This window comes from Poeciliopsis prolifica, unplaced genomic scaffold (genome assembly GCF_027474105.1).
Source record: "Poeciliopsis prolifica strain line A6 unplaced genomic scaffold, Auburn_PproV2 SCAFFOLD055, whole genome shotgun sequence".
NCBI lineage: Eukaryota > Metazoa > Chordata > Actinopteri > Cyprinodontiformes > Poeciliidae > Poeciliopsis > Poeciliopsis prolifica.
The window spans coordinates 1,344,830-1,359,843 of NW_026562430.1; positions in this window are offsets into that span (position 1 = coordinate 1,344,830).

Consider the following 15,014-nt stretch of genomic DNA (forward strand, 5'->3'; position numbering starts at 1 on the left):
AAATAATGAGAAATTCGGAACCAAACCGGCCGATAAATTTTTGTTTTTTTTGATGCTGAAGTTAGTAAAACTAAAGGAAGTTGGAGATGATATGGGAATCTTATTTACCCCAGCAGCCATCTTTATAGGACCTTATTGATTGTTTTCTGTTCAACATCTCATAATGGTGTTTCCTTCATTTGCATCTAATATACCACTCTGGAAACCCTCGTATGAATGATAGTTCGGGATGTTGGCTAAATTGCGTTGTTATTTAGATTTCTCTCCAGTCTGCCGTGTTCATTAAGAGGACACATTACCTTTTCCCACTTCGCTGATGGAGGCCACATTTTCACTCTCAATAAAATTCTTCTTTGTTGTTTTCCCGCCGCCGACTCTATTAACTCGCTTCGCAAACAGCATTCTTCAACGCAAATGATTAATTGAGCAAGTGTCGACTTTCACTCACAATAATGAAAATTACCTCCATGCACATGCATACGGTTTTGTGATAAACCAGATTTATAAGAGAGACTAAAGCCAAATAATCTGAAGAAATAATGAGCACTTTGGCCTTTGTGCAAGCAAATAGTTTACGACACGAATCTACACAAGTTTTATTAATCTTGACGCTGTAGTCTTATTAACGTCACATAAGGAGGTTTTTTTATTTTATTTTGATAAACGAAACAGCCATCTGCATCCGTTGATTTTAATTCAACCTTGGTTGGAACAACCATATTTATGCAATTAATCGTTTTAAATCCATTAATTTTCATTGCATCAACACCCGTTGATGTGGCTGTTACTAAACTCGCATTGCATCAGCATAGATGGAATCACTGGAGTTGAGCCATAATAGTTATCACTTCTCATTAATCTGGATTCGACTCATGTGGTTCCGTCAATCCGGCTGTTCATCAATCTTTGAGCTCCTGCTATATTGCTATTCTTCTAGATTACAACTCACACCATTTACTTAAAGTTATTGAAGTTCCATCGAAATCACGTGAAGTTATTATTACTGTTATTATTTTAGATTTTTGCAGAAACATTTGCTCCAGTTTTTTCTCAGAATTGCAGCCAAAGTCGCACTCGATAACGTATTTAAGAGGCTTTTGCCCTCCAAAGTCTAGCATTACCATGTTTGCCTTAATGTAGTTTCTCTCATATCCTTGTGTCATTAGTTGAAGACTTAGTAATAAGCCATGTGATATATCCCCCGTAGCCGCTGAAATTGGCATGCAAATGAGAAATGGCACTAGGGGTGGAGGTTCTGTGCGTCTGAATTTATCTGAACTGATCAGAAACACAATTATGCCTTGCTCGCTCATAATAAACCACAGTTAAGTGGGTTGGAGAATTCATTTATTTACATTAACTCTGTCGTCGTTTGACAGTAATAGATGCCTTTCATGAATGAAGGATTTCGCCTGTCCCAGCTCTCTTGTTCTGGAGCCTTTTGAAGAAGAAGGGGAGGCTGGTGAGGTCGGGCTGTGGGGAGGCAGAGGCAAAACAATTGATTAATGAAAACTTTTAGAGAGATTGTATTGAGCGATTTGGAGAACGCTGCCAAGGAACAAATTACCAGTGGAAATTCAAAGCCTGTTGCCTTTCTTTTTTGCGCTTTGACTCGTTCGGTACGAACAACAAAACCTCTTGTCTTTGTTGTTGATTTACCAACAGAAGCAACATGAGGAAGAAAGACATTCCTTCTGGCATTCTAGTTCAGAGTCATTTCCATGCCGGAAAATTAACTAAATGTATGATGCTTTGCAAAAGTATGGCTTTTTTCCACGCTTTATTTTTATTATTTGTTTTTTTACAAGTGATGCCAAACTCTGACATGTGAAAGCACATAATTGGTTGGTGGAAAGAAAAATCAGATAATCAGATATTGACTGTGTTTGCACCTCATCTCAACTTTTTCTTTTTCTTTCTTTTTCTAACCATACTCAAATCGGTAGCTGTCATTTTCTGACACTTTGCATGAAAATGTGACATTGTTACAAGCAATTCCAAAGAAACACATTTAGATTTAAAGTTGCAAACTGACAAAATGTTTACTTTTAGTTTTACGTTTCCAAAGCCAAAACATCGAAAGCTACGTTTTTCTGGGCGATGAGGCGTTTTCCTCTCTTCTGGCCTTCTGTCACAGTCACACGCCAAACAACCGATCCAGGCACTCGGGCACATTGCCGCCTCACAGGCTGCCCCGAACTCGGCTCCAATCTCCGATTTGGATTAAAACATAATTGGGATTCATGAATCATTAATTCCCTCTTTCGCAGACATGACACGCAACGGCCCGTCAACTTGATGCACTACCAGCCTTGTGTATTTATTAAAGGGCCTTTCAGGTCTGGACATGCATTGCACTCTCCATATGGAGAGTGGCTGCATGCAGTGAATCCATGCACCAAAATCAAATATGCCTCGACATTGACTTATGAAATACTGTAATACTGGCTGAGCTAATGTATTGATCATTTATGGTGAAAAGCTAAAACATGGTGAATGATGCCTGATGTAATGGTTTCAGTTGACTGGTAAATGGTAAAAAAGCCTAGGATATGACTAGAATATTTTTTTTTCTACACTGTGATATATCTACAAGAAAACATTGAGTCTTTGGCCGTATTGCAGCCCTACGTTGGGTGGTGGGATAAAAAGGAGGTCCGTTCCTTCAACTGTACATGCCTGGAGCCAAAACTGTTCATCTATCTTTGAACTCTTGGAATTATTTTCTTTCCCTCCATTTTGAATAATATCTTGTAACTCCTAGAAGTATGGATTTCATAATTTCAAGGATCACAAATCGTTCTTAATCGCAAGTCTCCCGCTGCCATTTGGGAAAATTAACGGCATGGCAAATGAGTACAAAGGCAACTCACTGCAATGCAATAAACCCGAGTGTGAAAATGTAATATTTGCATAAATTACAGGTAACAGAATCTCTCATGGCTCTCGTACAACTGGACTGTGAAGATCATGAATACAAATTGTGTCGGGAATGTAGCATTTATCCTCAACTTCTTTAGTGTTTGCTTTTATGTCGCACTGTAACGCTTCATAGCAAGCAAATTTTAAAATAATAATAATAACGAGGTCATCACTATAATGCAAAAAAAAAAAAAAAAAATTGAAAGAAGCCCATTTTAAGGATGAGACAAGATTTCTCTCTTTGTCCGCTTCTTGTCTCTGATGAGGCACAGGCTGCATTACCTAGTGAATTAAATTCAGTACATGTTGAAGGTAGGGCTGTGAAGAGCGCCATATCTATGTAAATACTGACTCACATGCCCTCAAGCAAGCACTGGCCTGACTTCAGTTCATGAAGTAGGGCACAGGCGTCTTGGTGCATGCGAAGCAAATGATGTATTGGATGTGCAATGACAACATGCTCAATGCAGATAACGAGGTTCCTTCAAGGTGGCTGCATCTGGGTGAGAAGAGGAGTGGAGATGGAGTGCTCCCATGCGGGTGTCTCTGGCTGATTTTATAACGCGCTGGGAATGCAAATTGTCTCCGTTCAGGAAAGCAGAAACCATGTTTTTTTTTTAAGAACATATTAGCAAAAATACATCTTTTATGATCCAGAGCATGAGTTGTGACCTGGATTCTTAAATTTTGTCTTTAAACTTTCTGTAACCTCCGCAGCATTAGTCATCCGGCAAGATAAGATGCTGGAGCTGCTTTTTTTTTTCTCTCCATCTTTTTTTAAATTTTTTTTGTTACTAATACATACACCTATCATCTAACATGGACAAATTATGCATGCATATTTGAGAAGTTTTACTTCCCTGGGAGTATATCAGTATATTTTAGTCTTAAAACCTATAATTTGGAGCAAACTCTTAAAAGGTCCATAAAAGTCTTGAAATTTTGAATCATAGATAAATCGTAATCACTATTTTCATTGTTCTGATGTCTGTCAACAAAGAAAAAAAAAGGTGCTGCCTGCAGTTTTGTTAAAAAGATTATGCATTTAGGTCATGTGGAAGTAAATGGGAAAGGAAGTTTTTTTAAACAGTTTAAGAAATTAATGTCCTTAGATTTCTAAAAACAAAAAATAACCAAACAATCCTCCATATTAAGTCATGACCATCGATTTGATTTTTTTCTGTGTCTGAGCCAAATGAAGAGCTTCAGCGTGTTGCATTTGAGCGTTTACTTCCCTTTAATCAGCTCCTCTCCTCTTCATGTAGGTGAGTGTTTGGGCTGCTTTGTGCTGGATTTATTTGCTTTATATATTTGCATATGTATCAATCTATTGCAACCGACAAGCCTAAGAGGAAAAAAATGAAAAGGAAATATTTTCTAAAAAAAAAAAAACTTTTGAAATAATGTACTGTAGCTTTAAAGTTAAAGGTCCTTGAGATGTAAACATTTGCCAAGCAAAGCCTTTCAGTACCCTTTTAATTTGTATTCCTTTAAGACTTCAGCCTCTAAAGCGTTCCTGTTTATATTTTTCTCCTCTTTTTATCACTTATGCGCTATTAGAGTTTGCTTTTCATGCTGAAAAGTAAGTGCTTTACCAAAGCCTTTGGCCTGATGGATTGAACCTGCTGTGCTACACATGAAGGAATTCAGGTTGCTCTTGATTTTTGCCTTTTTTGACCTCATAGTTCCTTTAAAAACTTGTGCTCTGAAATACAGTTTTTGAACAAGAAAAAGATAAAAAAGCACATGACGGGATGTTTTTAGAGACTTAATATTTGGTGACGCAAATGGTGCATTTGGGTGCTGCAGATTAAAGAAGGGAAACCTTTTGATCCGTTTTAGTCTGAGGTAAACTGCTTCTTTTCTGTGACCACAGTAAGAATGTTTTATTTAATCTTCACTTGCAACTATTCCCTTTTTGATTCTGGGAGGAAATCTTTTGAATCTCAAAGTACGTTGAGTGGTCTTTTTAGGTTTCTTTGGAGACTTTTTTGTGATTAAAACTTCCAGCATGACATCAAATTTGTCAGTGGTGCACCGGAAATAGTGGCGACAAAGCTGCAAAATAAGCAGCTCAATCGCTGTTGGTGATGCTACACAGTTCAGCTCACTGAACATCTTAGAAGGGGACATTTTAAAACGAAACAGCAGAACGCGTAGTGTTGAAATGATGTGATCAGATACTTGCTGCTGGAAACGTCTGGGCAAAAACCAGCTTTGAACCATTATCTCACGCACATAGAAACTCCAAACTCTGGCGCCAGGCCTCTGATCGATACGAAGTGACATCCATGTCGTCTGTGTTTGCGGAGAGCCTGTCAGAAGCGCTGCCTCACCAGCACAGATGAGGTCACATGACGCGCTGACTTGTGGACAATTTGTCATTGCCAGATTGACGGGGTCACAGGGCACCGTGTTGAGCGGCCCACGCTCTCGCTTGTGCAGCTGGGATTGCCGAATGTCGCCCTGGTGAACACGAGTTCCTTGACAGGAAACAAGAAGCTGAATTTGCATGCTCTTTTTTTATTATTCTCCAACAGCAACAAGGCTTTGCTTTTATGCGGATGTTTGTTCATTGTCAAATTATTCCACCAAGTAGCAACCAATGTCCTGCGTGTGTTTAGGCCCCCATCTACAAAATATGCCTGATCTTGTGTTGTCCTGGATCTTTGTTCACTATTTCTCAATGTATAATTTTCTTTGCTTCAAATGTTATGCATTACTCTATTACATGAGTATTGTGTCTATCCAGCAACGATGGGACGTATCTTAGAGAATTTTTTGCAGCAGTTTAATTTCCCAAACCAGATTAATTTTTTTTTATATTTCTTTCTGCTATATTTCTTTCTGCTTACACCACAGGAGAAATTGATATGAACAAAGTACGCATTTTCCCGGTAGAGGAACTCCCCCCAATCAAACTCCCTTTCACTTATTTATTTATTTTTTCTTGCACCACAAAATGTCCCTCTCAGTGTTAAATGTGCCACTTCTCAGACTTGCTTCATTCTGTTGGGATATTTTATACATAATTAGAATTTACAAGGGTTCCCTAACACTAATTATTTCTTTCTACAAGAGCGCGTTAAGTGGAGCTTAATTTTCTAATGAATGGGACTGAAATGGATTCAAAATTTAAAACAGCTTTTTAAGGCTTGTGAAGCAACGGAAATGTGCAGAGTTTCAGAAGTGGCTTGGAGGATTAATTTCATCCAAATAAATTGATGTTTATTTTATTTATTTATTTTTAAACTGAGCTGCTGGAAAATTAGTTGCAAAGCGGCAGAAGACACTTTTATTTTTTTAAAGCGCTGGCTTTGATCATGTTGGCTACCGATGTCGGTCCAGGTTTTCACATCGAGGTGAATTTTCATCTAACTCCAAGAAACTTTGGATCTCCAAAGGTCGCCCACCCACTTGCAACACATCAATTCCCACTCATTGCTCCCCACTTAACCACCCAACCCTTGTTTGTCCTCTTGATCTACTCATCTTGTTGCAAACCTCCATGCAGCAACCGTCTTCCCAGGCGGTCAGTTCTCTCTTCCACCCAGGGAGGAAGTTGTCATCTAAATTGTAATTGTCACCGCTCAGGAAACCAAACAACAGAATCCCAGGTCTGGTCAAAGTAATGAACTTTGTCTTCTTATTCTTTTGTTTTCTTTCTTTTTTTTTGAGCTGTGAAGCTCAGTCGAGTTGTAGCAGAGAGCACAAATTGTTCCCTTTCAGAGAGAGAGGAGGTTGTTACTGCTAAGAATGTGGGATAAAACTTTTTTCAAAGCACCTCATTTCGTCCCCGCTTTTCCTCTGGCATGAGCTATCCTTTGTAGGTATTATTCGCTTGCAAGCCATAATGACTGAGGCATAAAACCTGCCTTTTTGGAAGACGGATTGAGTATAATTAAGGTCCATTTATGAGGTGCTTCATTATTAAGCTTTTGTCTTCTTTCTGGCACTGGTGGAAACAACTTGATTAAAAAAAAGAAAGAGCCTAAGCCAAACCTACAGTGGCTAGATGGAGGTGCAATCAATAACGCGTGACGCGTGTAAATGTTCACATTTCCATTTTGATGTATATATTATTTTAAAGCAGTGTTTTGACACTTGCCTCGCCGTAATAAAGGTTAAGATGACTGATAGCAGTTGGCGGCGATCGGAGTAAACATGTCCTTGGTGTCGTATATATGATTACTTATTGATCAGTTGTATATGGATAATGAGAGTCGAAGTTGTTTTGATTGAGGCGTGTAAAGAGCTTAAAGCATTAACAGTGACAGTGTATTAGGTGCTTCTCACTTTTGCCTTAGTTATACATTTTGTTTTGGCTGCACATGACTTGACTTGACTGCTTTTTTTATTATTATTATTAAAGAAACTTTCTCTGTGAAGTTGAGACGGTTTTGTGTGAAAATCCTGGTAGATCAACAGTTTCTACAAAACTTAAAGTCACGGAAATCTAGTTTCCTTCTCATGCTGATGCATGGCTTGAACTAGAACAATTAGTCTTCAACATGTCTAGACATCATAATGAGTTGAGTTGCCGATATGTCATTGGTTATTTAGCTTTTTTTCTCTCTCTTTCTCAAACAATCAAACTTGTTAAAAAATGTCCAAGCTGTAAATTCAAGTTTTTCTTTTTCTTTATCTTACTTACATAAGTTCTTCAATACTTTTCATGAGATACTTTTTATTTCATTCACTGAAGTTATTGAATTCAAATAAGTAATCAAGGACTTTTAGTGTGTCTCTGCTTTTGGCATTTAGATGAACAAAAAAAAACTAATTGTACATTTATGCCTTACAATTGACAAACCTCCAATGCCGTTGCACAGTTAATTAATTAAAAAAAAAAACTATATATATATTTAAAAAAAAATGTAGCCAAAGAAAAAAAAATTATTTATTAGTTGCGTTTGCTTAACTTTGATTTTGTGACTAACATGAGCCCAATATAAACCAATATGAAAATTTAATTTTAAAAAAATCCTTATTGCAATTTTTGGATAGAGGATATGTGAATATGATGCAGGTCAGGGAGGGATTGTGTCTCTTTCAATTAAGGCCGACTGCTGTTGCACAAGGTTATTTGTTGTCAGAACAACAGCAGTCAAAGCCAAACTTCTCTCCAAATTGCAAAAAGTCACGTTAGTCTTTTGTGAACCTCTGAAGTTGAATAAACCAACAGAACATTCTATCTCTTGTGGTTCTGGCAGTAATCCCCGCTGACTTCAAATGGGAAAAGTTTAGCCTCATTCAATGTCAGAAAGTGAGACATCAAATTGAAAATAATTGCCCAACTCAATTTTTTTTTAGCTTTGATAGAAACAAGTTCTAATAAAAGTGTTTTGGGGTTTATTGGCCGTTTCACGACGACCCCAAACAAATCCCCAACAGATCAAAGCCTCCTAATGAAGCCCTACGTCCATCTTGTTGGATCTGTCTGTTCATTCAGGATATCCCTCTCTAAAATCTGAGGTTTACCACTGATGAACATTTTAGAGGCAGCATACAAATGGATTTCAAGGCATGAGTGTCTTCTAACCTAATAGAATTAAACAAAAACTTAAGTGAAACCAAAAACAAGCTATCCTAATATTTTTATTGCCAAAAAATAATAAACTTTGACAATCAGGGATTAGAAATTCCTATAAATATCCATTGTTACTGTCAGAACATGATAGATAATCCTGGGAATTTTAACATTTGAGCTCCTCATTGAAATGCATTAAACTTTAAATGTCCAGGATCGCTTTCCAAAAGTAGCAAAAAATAATACGCTGTACCTTACAGTTGCAATAATGAGCAGAATACATGGGGAATAAGCCCAAATTTCTTCCCTGAGCAGACTGAGAACGTCGCTGGAAGCCTGAGCCATTTCCTTTCCATTTTTCTTGAGATTTATGATTACCTGTATGAATACGTATTTCATCAGGAACCATTTTTTTCAGCTCATCAGAGCTTGGAAAAGGCCTTGATTTGTGACTGGCTGCACATAATGACACCAGCGGAAGATGAAGTTGCATTTTCGCTGTCTGCCGGGCTCATTTGTCATCAAAATGGTGCCATTAACTAAATCTGGGCAGGTATCAGTCACCTGGCAAAGGCGCTTTCATTGTCTATGTGACGCTAATGCATCTATGTCTGTCTGATGTGTTTGTGGTTCAAAAGCAGGATGGAGTTCTGCTGGGTAAAAATGAAGAGACAAAGTGCTTTGGTCTTTAACTTTATAGAAAAAACATGCATTTTATAATTGTAGGTCTGGTATTGATGTTCCTGGTTATGAAATCCCACTTCACCACATCTCAAGAAAAACACACGTTGTTTCTATTATTAATTAATAACTCCCGCTGCATCTACCTCCACCGTTCTGCGGTATACTTCAGGTGCTCGCTCAAAGTTGAAACACCGTGCATCTCTGAATAAATCATGCCGGTTTTAAAAAGCGGGAGCAGCACTTGGCATTGCGCAATTTATCTTGTGCGGGTAGCGGGACGGTAGCACCGGACGGAATTATTCATGTAGCCATATGTGCCGGTTCTTTTCCTCCCCCAAAAAGACATCGGTATGATCTGTGCAGGTATCAGTCACTCGCTCGTGGCATTTTCATCTTCAGCGTGACAAGAGATTGTGTGGGTGTCACTCCAGACTGATGCATTAGGAGCGATTGCAGCTGGTCTCCGGCACTCACCAGCCAGTTTGGAAGGAGATCAATTTTAAGCAAATGCTAATTTTGTTTCCTTTAAGCTGCAAAGGGTTGAAGGAGGTCGTTTTGTTGCCCGGGGAAATGTCTCTGTAAATACAGCACCTACTGTGTGGTGGAAACAGCGTTTGCATCACTTTTACTCTAATGTGAGAATTCATTTTTTGTCTTTTGCTCTCTTCCTGTTTGTTAGATCAGGATTTGTGACTTCAACTAAGGCCCGGAGAGCTTCAAAGCTTGGTCCGGTCTCTTTGTTGCCTTCTAGCATGAGTCGTCAATGAATTTTTGGTTGGCCAGCAACTCTAGTTCCATGTTTTCTCCAAACTATGCATACTATACATAGTATGCATAGTTTAATATGCATACTAAACTATGCATACTTTCCATAGTATGCATAGTTTCCATAGTTTCCATAGTATGCATAGTTTAGTATGCATAGTTTCCAAAAAAGTGGATAATCAAAGTTTATGGCTGTATATGTCAGAAGGAGATTTAAGTTCTACTCTGGTCAAGATGATCTAAATGAGACCATTTCCATTGGGTTTCTTGCTTTGGTGTTTAAGTTTTATTCTTTCTTTTCTCTCCACTTAGATTTCGTAACTATAAAAAATTAAGTTACATTAGGATTTCTATTTTTCTTATTATTTATAGTTTTAGCAGGAGTTTCAAGTGTGTTAGTTAGCAGAAAGTTTGTTCTCCCTTTCAAATTATAAATATAGGAAATAACTAAAAAGAAAAACATTCTCGTATGCATGAAAATTTATGAACATTTTAAATGGGGAAGGTCCTTCTGGTATTTTGGGAATCCAAAATGCCAGAATGTCCCTTCAACCTTCTAATTTTCTGTACCATAGTGAGTCATAATACAGCATAATAAATGTGTTTTTTTTTTTTTTTTACTTCTAATGAATGTGACTTGCACAAAATTCAGTTTTTCAGAAAATTTGAATATCACAGAAAATCAATACTCAATTTTTTATGTCTTAGTCTTTGGAGGGGGCATTAATGACCGTCTGCTGGAAGACTGTCAACTTCACAAATCTTTCCCATTATTGTGTAGGTCAAAAACATTTCTTTATGAAAGTGTTTTTGGTCTTAGATAATATTTGTATTTTCCGGCAGAGATGAATATTAGGTTTTTGTGAGCTATGAGCCATGATAATCCCAAAAGACACATTGCTCTTACACCCACCAGTTCCTCACCCTGCCTTTCTGTAGCTCCAGGGTGCAAACCGACACAGGGACTTGCCCGTCAGGGATAAGTGCATTGTCACCAGCCTCACTGTGGTGTAAACAGTGTGGTGACCAGTCTTAGGCTGACTGAAGGACAGGAGTGTCAACAAAACCACGTTTTTCTTAATCTGGCAAGCGTGTTGCTAAATATCACTGCATCCCTGCTATCATGCTGCCCCTTCGCTTGGGTATGATTAACTAAAGATGTTTGCGTCTGATATAAAAAGAGTCATTAGTGTTTAATAATGTTTCAGGGAACTCTGACTCACTCGGAGCAAAACAAGCAGTGTAATTTCCTTATAAAATTGTTTACATCTTCTTCTTTTTCTTCAGTCTGTGCTTGCAAAATGGATAATGAAGCATTTCAACTAACAGAGGTTATACAATCTGAGGAGGTAGATGACACACTTGGAGGAAATAAAAAGTCTTTGTAATTTGATTACATGGTTCAAGTAAGTAGGACGAGACTTTCCAGGGGTGATTAGAGGTGTTAATTTTGATTATTAGGATTTACTGCAAAGGGAAAAACTAATTTAGCTTCTCAGAAAATGTAAATATTTTCAGCACCAATAAAAAACAGCTAGTCAATGTAAGAACTGTGAAGTAAAGTCTAATTTGGAGTTAGTTGAAATTACACAACTAGTTGTTACTTATGATGTTTTGAAATACAACTAGTGTTTCAAAATAAACCTTTAAGAACCAACAGAGATGTGCATCAGACTATTGACGAGCTGGATTAAACTTTTTTTACATCCTGACTCAGGTTTTTTTTTACTTGTAAACCATAATCCTTTAATCCACAGAAATAAGCACTTGAAATATATCTCTCTGTTTGTAATTCACAAATAAGTCTCAGTGTTGGTACCTTCTTAAGCAGGTACCAACAAAAATTTCATTTTTCATTTGTGTAATTTATGGAGATGTTCACATGAGTGTCAGAAAGCTAATGAAGTTGTGGTGCAGCATTAAATACCAGCCAAGATACCAGGAATATTTCTAAACCCTCTGCAGCAAAACTTAAGACCAAATGTTTCTGCAGGACATGTGGTCCAATTTCTGGAAATATCAGAGAAAAAAAGGTGTGAGCAGAAAAGCCAGTAGCACAAAACAAGTCAGACATGATGCAAAGAGGCCAGTGTGGAAATCAATGTGTTTCCTTTGCACTGGTCAATAATGACAAATAAGACTCTTGGATAACCATTTTTGTGTGTGTGTGTTTTTATCATTACTTCACAGTTCTGATAGCATCCAGAGATCGGTGAGTGGAACTCTACTCACTGTAAAGTTAACCAGAAAAGAAAATAAAGACCGCAACTGCTGTATTCCTGTGTAACGTCACTTATTATTATTATTATTATTATTATTATTATTATTATTATTATTATTATTATTATTATTATTATTAATATTATTCTGTACCTGTCCGCAAGGGTTGCACAGGTTCCTCCACTCCACACAGTGTGAAGCCTGAACATTTGTATCCATGCAAACTAATCATTCAAACTGTGTTTATCTATTGAGCAAATATTTGTCTAGAAAACTAAAAAACACTATATAGTGTGGGCAACAAGTTTGAGTTTTAGGGTAGGACTAAAATCTGATTACATCCCAACAATAAGTTTTGACAACAAATTTAGCTGCCAATAAGGTTACAGTGTGTCTGTGTTCACAAACCTTTTCCTAAAAAGCAGAGTGATGCTTCATTATTTATTTCCGCCCTTGTTTTATCACCATTGCACCCAGCATCTACGCTCTAAATACAGCTCCAGCTCTTTAGATATGTGATACACAACCTGGAACCGTCTAAGTTGCACTTGCCATTTGGCTGAAAGGAAAGGAACTCATCTATTTTCTGCTTGGAGTATGTCTGCATCCAGACATCCATCATAGCTGGGGCTATTGTCTGTGAATGAGCGTGTGTGTGTGCTTGCTGGTTTTTTGTGTGCGTGCGTGCGTGTGTATGTGTGTGTGTGCTGTTGCCATCTTATCATCCCCCAACATCATAATATGGGCCAAAGCACATCCGTGAGTGTAATTGCACTTCTATCTGACTCCCCAGAAACCTCTTCCCCTTCATTCCCCCTGCTCGCTCGCAAGCACGGCGAAAGGCGCTTCCTCCACACTTGCGTGTGTGTGTGCTGCTAACTTTTTCTATGATGATATCACATCTGTGTCTGACATCTGTGTAATGGTAGTTTCCAGGCTGCGGGTATAGTGAGTGAGGTTCAGGGTGACACGGTGTCAGATATTTTATGGAGAGATCCCAACAAACAAAGGGAGATAGCGGCAGGCGGGAGATGGGGGCAGGGGAGTTGGTGTCAGAGCATGAGTCAATGAGTAAGAAAAAGCAATCCCCTCACTTTATGCCGTGATTGGCAGATACATGACCGCTTTTCTAGCTGTCATTTTCCTACGCCGCCTTGCTCTTCCTATCACACTTGGAGTGACGTTGGCCTTTATGGGATACTCCTCTGCATTATCATCACTAAAATGTATATCTGCGCTGTTGCTGCAGCCGTTAAGCAGTGTGTGGCCATGTCTTGCTTACGTAAGCAGACTTCCAGGATGCCGCCCGGATAATCAACTGGTTGTAAAGCCGCTCTCAACGTGCAAATATCATGTTCGATAGCTTCATAAAGAGAAAAGTATTTAAGCTCTTATCCATTTCTGTCATAATAACACAGCAGCGGTAGAGATCAGGGAACACACCGACCTTGATAGATATAATTTCTGTGATATTCAAATTCCATTACTGCAGTTTCCTTTTTTCTGCTGCGTTGCCCTTCAAGAAAAACTAAACTTTAAAACTCTGGAAATTATTTATTGCGAAATTGTTTACAAAGTTTGATATACCCCATTCTTCAAAATGACTGTCATGCAGGGAGCATCCGAGAAAGCATTGCACAGAGGTTTACATTGCTTTAATTCATGTTCTGCATAATTATTATTGATTATTATTGATCAGATGTTACATTGCTTCATTCACTGGATATTAATAAATATCCCAACTGTATTTATAGAATATTATCATGGCTTAATCACAATTAAAATCTGCTAGTGTAATTTTAGCATGGTAAGGTAAAACATGGAAGAAGTTGTTGCTAAACATAGCAAAACACTTCTTAAATATGTCTAGTGTGTCATAACTCAAACACTGTTTTACAAAGTTGGATTCCAAAGATACAGAAAGATTTTTTTGAGTTGCTTTAAAAAGCTGCTCAAGCAGGACTCCCATTTGGCTAGATCTGTGCCTTAAATGCTTTCAGGTTTTTAAAGAAACCTGAAAGCACAAATGCATAGATACTTTAAATCATGAGTTTTTCTTGCAGTGTTACCCTGTCCAGTACAATGTTGCTCTGATTGAGAGTTGAATTATTAAGAGACAGAAAACAAAGTTTCCTGAAGTTAAAGTATTGACATTTGTATGAATTGTATTGTTGTCTTCAGAAAAGAAGAAAAAAAATCACCTATTTTGGTCAAGTTTGTGTGCATAAACAAAAATTTTGACTCTGTTTTCAAAAGGTAACTGAACAAACATAATTTAGAGGAAATAAAAGAAAAGATAAAAAGAACAATATGTAAGTAGATGTTTAGTTTTTTGGATGAATAGATTGGGAGGTTTTCTGAGAGGTTTTGACTGGGCCGTTTCCTAAGGATAACTCATCGCTCAAAGGCCACATCTCCATTTTCTTGTGAATAAAACTGACAGATGGAGGACAACAGTCGTGTTGCGCTGCATGATAACGAGTGTGTACTTGAACGTCTGGGTATATGTGTTTGAGTCAGTGAGAGAGATAAAGGGAGCACCCGAAGGAGATGCAAAATTTTGTCAAGCATGTCTGAAAATCTTGATGTCTGTTGCAGAAAATGCAAGTCAGAGAGAGATCTGTCTTGTCCATGACCTCCTTTAAGTAATTAACATCTAAAACTTCTACAGCATATTACACGTTAGTGAAGGTATGTGTCTTTGACATGAAGCCAAACACCTGATTGATGCTCTGCTTGTACTCACTGCTCGGAGAATGCATGCAGCCCTCCACATGTCTTCAATGCAATTAGGTTAAATAATGATCCCACATAAATTCCCAGAGCAGGAAAAAGGCTCCCTTGCCCTTGTCGCCCCCTGATATATGGCTGAATCCTTCATGAATGGAGGCTG